Below are 12,138 nucleotides of genomic sequence, written 5' to 3'. Positions count from 1 at the left end.
TTTTCCGAAGCACCAGTGCTAGTCAGCCCTGAATATTCAACACATTTCTGTATCTTTTCTTTTGCTTCTCTTCATACTATTGTTGCAGTGTTGTTACAAAAAAATAAGGATGGTTATGAGCAGCCAATCACATTTTTTAGCCAAGTATTGAGAGATGCCGAACTAAAGTATGACATTTTGGAGAAACAAGCCTATGATCTAGTCAAAGCATTGAAGGCATTAAGAGTATATGTATTGCAGCCATACATCACAGCATATGTTCCAACAACAATGGTCAAAGATATTCTGGTGCAAGGAGACAGTGAGGGAAAAAGGGGAAGGTGGATAGCTAAGATACAGGAATATGAATTAGACATAAAACCTACAAAGTTCATAAAGGGCTAGAGATTGGCCAAGATATAGTCAGAATCCAATTTCCAAGATTTGGGGATAAATATGATAGCAGGTGAAGATGAAACATAAGTACATCATAATGACATCAAGACCCCAGAGAAAAAAAAAAAAAAAACAAATTATTCCAAATATGAAACATCGACTTGGTATAAAAACACCATCAATTATATTTTATTTCTGAGGTGTCCACTGGGAATGGATAAGTCCAAATATTGAACATTGAGGCTGCAAGCTCAAAATTTCATCATATCGAATGGCCAACTCTATTGGAAAGACCATGTTAGGATCTATGCTTAGTGGAAGGAGAAACTCACAAAGTAATTGAAGAATTCCACAGAGGTGTTTGTGGAGGTCACTACAGTTGGAAAACCATTGCTCACAAGATCCTGAAATCCAGATTCTACTAGCCCACACTCTTTGGAGAAGTTCATTCTCAGGTCTGGGCATGTTAGAAATGCCAAGTTTTCGCTGAAACGAAAAAGCTAGCTCCTCTCCCTTTGATCCCAGTACATGTGGAAGAGCCTTTTAGACAATGGGGGTTGGATTTCATAGGAGAGATAAACTCGCCCTCCAGTGGTCAACATAAATGGATATTAATCGCCACTAACTATTTCACAAAGTGGGTGGAGGCCATCCCAGCTCGAAATGCTACTGGTTCTATGGTGATTAAGTTTTTGGAGGAGAACATCTTGTCTTGTTTTGGTTGCCCTACAAAGATCATAACAGACAACGCTCAGGTTTTTAAGTCCACTAAATTTATCAATTTCTGTCAAAAGTTTAATATCATAATCGGGCATTCCACTACCTACTACCCTCAAGGGAATGGGTTAGCTGAGTCCTCTAATAAAATAGTGGTAAGAGTGTTGAAGAAAACCATTGCAGAAAATCAAAGAAACCAGGATACTCAACTGAAATTCGCTCTCAAGGCTAACATAGTAACTCCTAAACATTCCACTGGAAAATCACCCTTCGAGCTGGTATATGGCAAGGCAACAATATCCCAATCCAGATGGAAATTCCAGTTGCAAAGTTATTGCAGGAAGTAGAAGAGGAACCAAATGCTATGACTTGAAGGATTAATCAGTTGGTTCAACTCAACGAGAATAGAGAATAGGTAGGGGAAAAATTGTCCAATTATCAACTGAAAATGAAGTCTTTGTTTGAAAAGAAGGCCAAAGACATACCTTTACAGCCGGTCGATTTGGTCCTACGATGGGATGTTAGAAGAGAGGATAAAGGCAAGCACGAGAAATTTGATCAGTTGTGGCTCGGTCCTTTCAAAATCTCTAAAGTAAAAGGAAATAACACCTATCTGCTCGAAAAGTTGGAAGAAGAATAACTGGAACTACCAGTAAATGGTCAGCTCCTCAAACTCTATTTCCATAATTGAAGGTACTCCTCCCACACACATTGTAAATACCCGTGTGTACATGTAAATACTTTCTGATGGTTCAAGTTTTTGAATTTTTGCTTTCATAATTTTTTTTTTTAAAATGACTCCATGCTCAAAAATAAATTACCAGATTGTAGGTTCTTGACGCATTGAAATCCAATGCCCCATCTCCAGTTGGAGCCAATGTTATCTCCATATCAAACAAAAGTTCCCTCTGAGGATGTAGATGATATGTAATATCTATAAGGTGGTGAAGGAAACATGTTCCCCAATGATTATATCTCAGGATACCATATATCGGGTCCAGAGGAAAGGAGGCTTTGCAATGAAATTAAAAGATTTTAAAGTATTCTGGCTAATGTTTTAAAGGTTCAATTCATGCTTATAAAGCGCGCAGCTCAGAGCTCGAGTCACCCTCCATATGAATTTGGTGAATGATAACATCGACTTCGGTGGCATACATGTAATAAGGTTAACCAAGGAACATACCCCCAGTGTTGAAAGGTCAGCGCTCATCCAAAGGTTGTGACCCATTTTGATGCCTTACAAAGAATGCATCATCTCCATAGTGTAGCATGTCATAACAGGGTGGGGACCACCCACCAGGTGGTCTTCTCTCATTGGCTCGAGAATGCTGAAGGTATCACGTAAAAGGTAAATGGTAAAGGCTATGGATAGCCCATCTGCTTCCCCTGAGTCTGTCCTTCGTCACACTAGACCAATCCTCGATCATCATGTATCTCCATCCGCCTGAGCCCATCCTCTGCCACCTAGGAAATTATCCCTGTCCTTCACATAAATCCATGAAACCCTAAAATTATTGCCCAACAACAATCTTTCAGTCCCAGTCAAAGAAAATTCCTCCTGGACCACATCACAGGATTCACCTCTTTGCACACTCCCAAAGATCAAGGACACATTCCAAAGTGGTTTTCAAGCCTCCCTGTGGGCTCCAAGTAACCCGACACCTCAACCTCCTTGTTTGTTACTTCTGTTTTACTCAGAAGAATGAAGCACGCAAAACCTGCAACTCCCAACACCCATGAGGTCAAAAGCACTAGTGTTGGGCCTTTAACGGACATCGAAATCAAAATAGCCAACCTTGTCTGTCCCTTCCCACTTGCAGATCTCCGCTATGAGATGTTTTTTAACCATGTAAGGAATGAGGACCATTTTACGGTTGTTAACTTTGGACTGTATTACCAAATTTCTCCTCCAGTTCACCACCTCCCTGATTTTGTAACTTGGTTAGCCGACTCCTATCAAAAGAATAAGCACTGCTTCGTTGCTACTTCAGGGGTTGTAATCCTCAAGATAACTCCCTTATTAATCTAAACATATTTGAATTTCCCTCAGTCCTCCACTATGCACACATTCACAGATGCTGCCCTAGCTGACCATTTCATAGCGCTCCCAGTCAAAGAGCATCAATCATTCATGGGAAAAATCCTTGCTCTAGAGGTCAAAACCCGGCCCTCAAATATTCGATTCCCATTGACTCTCTTTTGGAAATTATTCCAACCTGTTTTAGCCACAATTGCTTGTCTAATGGGCGAAGACACTGCCCTGAAAATAAACAGGGCTGCTTTGGGATGTTTACATAAAATGAAGCAACCTGGGTGTCAACTCAATATCCCAAGGTATCTCTCAATGACCATTTTCTTCCAACTCAGTTATTTCAGGGTCTCCTCCTATTTCTGCTACTACTAATTTTTGTTCTAATTGTTCTTATACACTCACATAAAAGAGTTTCAATGCCTTCACCTAGATGTGTTTTCCCTTAACAAAGAGAGAAATCTAGTCTTCGACTGGAATATCTTAGTGAGAAAGAGACCTAGTTTAGGTGGGTACTCTCGTTTCATTTCGTCTTTCATGGCCATTTCTTACCAAATCATCCATGGGGTACCACCTCCCAGAATATTCCCAGAGAAAAAGGAGATCCTCCAAATCAAAGAGGAAGCTGCCATTGGAGATTGGTACCTCTATGCAGATCACACAAAAATTCAGGTTTACGGATGTGAACTCCCTCCATATCATCTGCCAGTATTTCTGCCTATGAGGATCTTCGCCGTCGAGTTCATCAGACATGTCCTCATTGTAGACCTATTCCAAGTCTTTGTACCCTCAACTTATATACATGATCCTAAGCCTGAGGTTGAATGGAAAGCTAACTTTTATTCCTGGCCTCTTAATGCAGAGATGGAGACCGAATCCCCAGTCAGCATGAACAAAACACAAAAGAGGACTACTGACACATCATGGATAGCTGACATGGAAGAGGGACATGTTCATAAAAAGGCAATAATTCAAGGCCCTAATGCAGGAGTTGACCAAGAGCAAGAACACAGTTACTTCCTTGGAGCAGACAATGATTGATTTACAGAATAGAATCGTTTCTCATGTCTTTGCGATAGCAGTGCTTGAAAACCCTCAAAGCCCCACTGATCGCCTCACTCAGACATTGACTGAGCTGCAGCGATCTGAAGGGGAGTTAATGAAGGCTCAGAGTGACTTAGATGCTACTAGAGCTCAAGTAACTCAGAAAGAGAAGTTTCTCCAAGCTTCAATTGCCAATGCTGACAAACTCACTAGAGATCTACAGAGTGCCACTCAAGAAAACAAGGAACTAAGGGCCCAACTCAAAGGAAACATGGATCTCATTGAGACTAGGCAGTTGATATGGGATAAGATCATTTACGTTATCAATCTCAGTTGGGAACATATAGCCTTGATACAAGACCAAAAGAATCTCAGTGCAGAATGTGCTCCTTCTCTCCTCAATGGGAAACAAGCAAGCATTGCCAACTCTTAGTGTGCTAAGAAATACATTCATTTCCTAACTAAGAGGTCAATTGATGAGCTAAGGCCACTGGATATAACTGATAGAATGGGTGTGGTGGCAGATATTTCTAAAGTAATTTCAAAGGAAGAAGCTAGAGCTAGAGCAGAACAGAGTCTTACGAGGCTACAAAAAGAGGTGGCAGCTTTCGATGAGGAGTTCAACAAGCTTCTTGAAGCTGGGTTACCTAATTTGTGGGGGCCAAATGGAGAGTTATTCACACGAGAGATATATAACCAGAAAATGATTGAGATCAAAAGTAAGACTGGAGAAGCCCCTGAGAAGACGTCGGTTCTCAAAGGAATAACTATAATGAATTTCCTTGAGAAAGAGTTTCACCTTCTTGAGCTGGTTAAAAGTACCTTTCATCGCAAATTGGACTATTCAGGGGTGATCCATCTCCGACTCAACTATAGACAGTTCAGCTCTATTCCTCCGCCTCTTCCAGCCATGTGGCAGCGATGCGAACAATTTGACAACCCCCCACTATGTTAGATGGTTCATCCTCGTGTTCCAATGGCTTCCCATCAACCATCTTCACATCTCATAGGTCTTGAGGACCACTCAGATCATGTTAGAAATGGAATTTTATTTTAGTTTCAGATTGTTCTTACTTTATGATTTTACTATATTTTGTGAAAAGACATTATGTATTGGTTAGGATAGTTGTCCCCACACACACGCTAAAATTGTGAAGCATGTTTTGTGATGATGTGTGAGATCAAGAAAGAATATTTCTTTAATGAACAATGTTTAAAAGTGCTTGTATATATATGATCTCCACGCATGAAGAAAGGTTCAGAATTTTGGAAAGAAAAACTCTATGTTATTTTCAGGAACTTTTTTCTTCTTTGATGAATGTATTACTCAAATTATTAATGGCAAGCAATAGTGATTCCTTCATTCCAGGATTACAGTATGTCTTCTCTCTGTTGTAATTTCATAATGTTCATGTTCCTCTCAGATTCCACGTTATGTAGCTACCATATATGTTTCCTACTTTCTTACATATTCATTTGAGTTAAGATGTTGATAAAAATGCCTATATAAGTCTTTTGGAAAGTAAATCATTAATTACGCTCAGTGAATCTTTACATCCATTCCTTTTTCATATTAATTGTGTCTTTCTGAATCCAAAGAAGTGTGGAATTCTCGATATTTCGAGCTCTACATGATGAGTTACTTCCTCTATTTTTTCTTCTTTCACATTCATACTAAAGTAATTGATCTGTAATTCCTTGAGCGGTTTGGCCTCCTTTGATTTATCATTTATGCCACTGTGTATTCTGCATATATGAATGTATAACGAAATCATGGATTGTGTCTTTATTTGATGATTGAACCAACTAAATTCTCTTGGTAAGAAATGTTATAAGTGATGTCTTTATTCTTTGAAGAACTATCAAAGACCCACCAAATCTAGATGTTCTAGGATCTGGTTTCTTAGCAATCAAGAGGTTGTCTCTAGAATTGACAACACCACAAATCAAGTGCAACAAATTACAAAACAACCAAAACCACAAGACTAGAATCAAACACCATGACTCAATCCCCATGGTTCTCAATGCTTCCAAAGGAAAGCTCAACCCAAGCCTTCTTCAATATTTCATGGCAGTCTTTTGCCATGCAATCCCTTACATCATACTGCCATAAACACATTACTGTTAGCACATAAATGAATATAACAATATTCCAGTTATCTTATCTCGTTGTGCCAAACATGCTTCCTTGTAACTAAACACGCATGTTAGCCACATGTTCCAAAGATCAAGACAACATATCTATCAATTTGAAAGAACCCTTTACCAAGTCTAACAACCATGTCATAATCAACAATCAGCTCACATTCATCAGTCATAATACATAATTCAACAACTATCACCTACTTACACTCAAGTACATATCAGTTGTCTCAACACATATGTGTTAGTACAACCATCTTAAAACAATATCATTTCTTCATGCAATCTTATAGACACATACTCATATCATGCAATTAATCAAACATTCAAACAACATATAAATGACATAATAGACACCAAACACTCAAACACCAAATATAAGACATAATCAAGCATTCAAGCACCAAGTATACGACATAAGCAAACTCATACCTTAATATATCTCATGGGAGGTTATCTTGTCTGCAAAATCAATCTAGATTAGCACGATATAACTTCACAACATATCAACTCAAACTTAAATAAGGTCATGATATCCATAACAGTAACTAACTAACATGTTCACATCATAAGCTCATGAACAATTGGCATTCATTCATAACAATCACATATGCACAGTCAGTCTAGATTAGTATGACATAATATCAAAATATATTAACTCATACATGAATGTCATAACCATAATCATCTACATAGGTCAATCCAAGTTATCACAAATAATAATAACATCAAGACCTTAGCTGCAATGACCACAACCATCACGCATATAACAAGTTATTATCCTTCATGATTATCTGACACATGTGCATATGACTACATTGATAAACTAGCATTTATCATACATGTAATCACAATAACAATAGAATGAAAAGAATATAAGTAACCATATTTCTTATAAAAACCATTAACCACATACCTACATGCTAAACATACAAACCTATATGATGATCTGCTCTCACCTCGAAGTCTAGTGTTGTAACTTCACTTTGATGATCTGCATCTCCTGCTCTATGACCTAAAATGCCTACAATGACCTCATGCACGATGACTATAACCATGCAAATGCATGCATAACAACAAATAGACACTCACATGCATACATGAAAAATGCATCCCAACAACAACATCATTAAATTCCACATGGCGACACAAAGACAACAATGACCACCACCATGCATACACAACAAGCACATAGTACACAAACATAAATAACACATATGCAACTTAAATTTATGCATGACAAACACATTTCACCCATCGAGCCCAAATCTTGAACCATGCTCTGATACCACTCTGTAACACCCTCCTCCCACATTTGCCCAAGTTACCAGCTTACCAGGGTAAACATGTGACAAAGAGTTACTATGATATGATTATACCTCCTAGATCACCTTAAGGAAGTGGAATTGACAAACCAAATCTCTTAATGGCTTCCCTATTAGGTGTTATAGGACCCCAAAGGGATAAACCACCCTTCTAGGTGCCCAAACCCTAAATTAAACCTCTTTTTTCAGTGCCCTGATCTCCCAGATGCTGGCACAACACTGCCTAATTTCAACTGAAACCCTCCAGTCGCACGCGTGATGCCTATAAGGGAATGATTGCAATCTTTTTCACCTAGTTTTGGGCTTGCGACTGCGACATTTAAGCCACTTTTTAAGGCTAGGACCCAAACCTCTTCCCAAAACTTAATGAAACTTTCTAGAACAATGAATGAAACAAGGAAAAAGCCTTCCATACAAATCTTAGACAAGAACTTGGCCTACCAAGGCTTATCCATGACAAAATTTTCATTAAACATATCATGAACATGAAATCTATAGGTCATAGATACACATATGAACATAGAGATCTTATACTTATCTGAAATTCGTCAATAAGGATTGATGTCTTCTCAAAATAATTGCATTATCATATATTAGGTCATACATTCATCATTCATTCATTTACTAATCAAAACATGATGAGAGCCATACATCATCAATGTCATAAAACATGCTTATAACCAGCAAATAACCAGAGATATATCAATGATATAACAACTATTGAAGCCACATAATAACAAGTACATTTACACATAGAACACAAGAGGAAAAGAGCTCTTATTAACATATGAAAAATGAAACCAGGTCTGGGACTTCCATATACCACCCAACCATAGATTAGGCTGAACCAAATCTTTCTTTCATCCAATCACCCCTGTGCCATATTCTAAGCATGAATGTTGGACTCACAACAAAACCATCCAGGGCTGCTCGGGCTTTACTGCAATCCCCATCGGATCATTAGGCCCGAACCCTAATCAATACAACTATTCTTTACCGCAATCACCACTAGATCACTAGTCTCTAAAAAAGCATGGATGCCTCCAGATCTCTCCACCTACACCATGAGAAATTTGGATGCCTCCTAGTGTCTAGGTTTTACTATGTATCTCGCCATTCACGGGTTGAGGATTCATAGGCCTAATTGAGACTCTGGTCTCTAGGATTTACTGTATATCTAGCCATTCACCGGTTGAGGATTCCTAGGCCTGATCGAGACTCCACCCTCCAGGATTTATCGTACATCCCACCATTCACCGATCAAGGATTCCTAGGCCTGGTCGAGAGCACACACCTATATGATTTACCGTATATCTTGTCATTCACCGGTTGAGGATTCCTAGGCCCATCAAGCTACACAAAATCTGACTTTACTATAATCCCACCTTCTCCGATCCAGGGATTTCTACGCCTTGTGTTCTTTTTCAGAGACCACCTCACTCAGATTTGATACCATCTGGCAATCCAATTCAACCAAACAACAGAAACCACCATCATACCATGGTTATCTGAAAAAGGCAAGGAAAGGTTGAAGATCACTGTCGCACTTGGAAAAACCCATGCCAATGACAACAAGATAACAAAATACACACATGCATGCCAAATCTAGCAAGGAAATCACACATGGAAATCGATACCTGCAAGTAATCTTGTTGTACTTGCTTGATCATGATCTTCCTTGCTTGACCTTTGCTTCCCTTTTCGTTCTTTGTCCTTCCTTTGCTTTTCTCAATCCAATGTTGAAGTGCTCCAAAAAAACTCAGTGTCCAAGAGTATGAGAGATGGAGAATAGAGAGAGAGCTCCACAATAGAACTACCAAAAGCTACCAACTAATCCTCAAAATCCATTTTATTAATGAGGCCTCTATTTTCTTCATTTTTCTCTTCACATGCAATCTGTGACCTTTCACCTTCCTTTTCTCCTAATTTCCATTATTTTCGTAGATGATTTCCAATATATGCCTTTGTCTTTCCCATGTCTTTGTCTTTGTCTTTTCCAATTTCCTTAGCCATAATAAACCAAATGAACAACAAAACTAGGATTCCTAGGCCTAATCGAGACACCACCCTCCAAGATTTATCATATATCCCACCATTCGCCAGTCGAGGATTCCTAGACCCGATCGAGGGAACACACCTACAGGTTTTACCGTATATCCTTCCATTCACTAGTTGAGGATCCCTAGGCCCATCGAGGTACACAAAATCTGACTTTACTACAATCCCACATTCTCTGGTCCAGGGATTTATATTCCTTGTGTTCTTTTTCAGAGACCACCTCACTCAAATTTGGTACCATCCGGCAATCCAGCTCAACCAAATAAGACAAACCACCATCACACCATGGCTATCTAAAAATGGCAAGGAAAGGTTGAAGATCACTTTCGCACCTGAAAAAACCCATGCTAATGACAACAAGATAATCAAATACACACATGCATGTACCATGCATGCCAAATCTAGCAAGGAAATCACACATGTAAATCGATACCTGCAAGTAATCGTGTTGTAGTTGCTTGATCATGCTCTTCCTTGCTTGATCTTTTCTTCCCTTTGCCTTCTTTTTCCTTCCTTTGATTTTCTTGATCCAATGTTGAAGTGCTCCAAGAAAACTCAGTTTCCAAGAGTGTGAGAGATGGAGAATAGAGAGAGAGTCCCACCATAGAACTGTCAAAAGCTACCAACTGATCCTCAAAAGCCTCTTTATTAATGAGGCCTCTATTTTCTTCATTTTCCTCCTCACATGCAACTTGTGATATTTCACCTTCCTTTTCTCGTAATTTCCATTATTTTTGTAAATAATTAACAGTAAATTCCTCTTTGTCTTTCCCATGTCTTTTCCTTTGTCTTTTCCAATTTCCTTAGCCATAATAAATCAAATGAACACCCACACTAGGATGTTTTCTCAACATTAAGCTTGGAATACATGTCCCATGACCTTGATCTTATTTTTTTATACATGAATTGTTGACCAGGGTTGTTACAAAAACCCTCAACTTTAAAGGTGTTCCCCTGAAGCCAATAAACTTTGGTTTGATACTAAATGGAAGTTTTAAACAATATGACATCAACTCAAAAACTATTTTATAGTCTAACATAATAAGACTCATAAGTATAGGTCGAGATTGATGATGATACCAAGTACCCAGTAATAGAATTTGATACCATTTCTTCTAGCCCAAATTAACTCTTTGTAATTTTGATAATGTTTTGTTTATTCTAAGTTTGAGGAAGAACTTGTGTTCAACTTCAATTTTGATTATGAAAAATAAAAGCCATGCAATTGAGTTCGTGAACCAAAAGATTTTGATAATAGTAATTTTTTTATTAAAATTATGTAAATCTTTAATCTATCTATATATATATATAAGATAAAGAATGAGATAATAACAATAGTTTATATAAGAATATGTTAACTGTATAGTAAATTATTATTTCCTTTCAAACTTTATTTTGATTAAAATTCTCGCGAAAAATATATTATATGTTTATTATAAATACATTAAAAATATATTATCATGTTTATCATGAATATATTAAAAATATACTATCATGTTTATCATAATTATGTTAGGAGGTTTGTATTTTATCATTTATTAAAAAAAGAATGTTGAACAAGGTGCACCTACCAAATTCGAACAAGGAATTGGATAAGGAGCTGGATGATGAAAAATTGGAGATGCCTAGTCATTGCCCGGAACCATGCCATTGTTGCTTTCCTCCTACGACCAAAGATGTTGAACATTTTTTCTAATCCTCACGTAATTATTTGTACAGTTGTATGTATTAAAGTGATTCTTATAATGTATAATCCAATTTAGATAATGAACAAATGAAATATCCATCATTGATAGGGGTGATGTTATGTGTAACTCTTGCTCATTTTAACAAAATATTCACGAGGGAATATACTTATCCATATATCTTATATTATAATGGAGTAATATATATATTTCATGAATAGTACCATATGATAGTTGGACACTTAGAACATTAAAGTTTATATTTTAACAAAATATTCATGAGGAAATATACGTATCCATATATCTTATATTATATGGAGTAATATCTTTATTCTATGAATTGTACCATATGATAGTTGGACATTTATGAATATTAAAGTTTAGATTTTAAGAGTTTCTTTGTAGGGTTCTCATATAATTTATGCAGATGGTATTATTATATCAATTTTTTTTTTTATTATGTATTCACATTATCTTTCTAATATTTGGTTTCTATGTTAGATGGTTTCTTAGCCTATTTTATCAATTGCAGTCCTATTGCAGAGCTTTGGAGGAGTGTTCAAGAGCTGATGAAGATGTTCCAATAGGTGGCAAAGGTTCTGGATTGAAGAATTGACGCTTTTACTTAGTTTTATCCCCAATCACATGCATGATGGGTCAAGGGAGTGGTTTTAGGTTCCAGTCATTGGCAGGATATGCTTAAGGTGTAACACCCTCCTCCCATATCTACCCAAGCAACCAACTAACCAGTGTAAACATACGA

At 37.5% G+C, this 12,138-nt stretch overlaps 1 pseudogene; it reads left to right on the top strand.

Annotated features, from left to right (window-relative positions):
- LOC149191316 (protein STAY-GREEN, chloroplastic-like) overlaps positions 1–11,386 on the top strand; it is a 90,978-nt pseudogene extending 79,592 nt beyond the window's left edge.
- The last annotated feature ends 752 nt before the right edge of the window (positions 11,387–12,138 follow it).

The sequence above is a fragment of the Pinus tabuliformis genome, chromosome 2_2 (genome assembly GCF_031772625.1).
Source record: "Pinus tabuliformis cultivar Carrire ecotype Pingquan chromosome 2_2, CPIR1, whole genome shotgun sequence".
NCBI lineage: Eukaryota > Viridiplantae > Streptophyta > Pinopsida > Pinales > Pinaceae > Pinus > Pinus tabuliformis.
The sequence above is the reverse complement of the archived record's forward strand: the minus strand, read 5'-3'. Positions and strand labels throughout refer to the sequence as shown.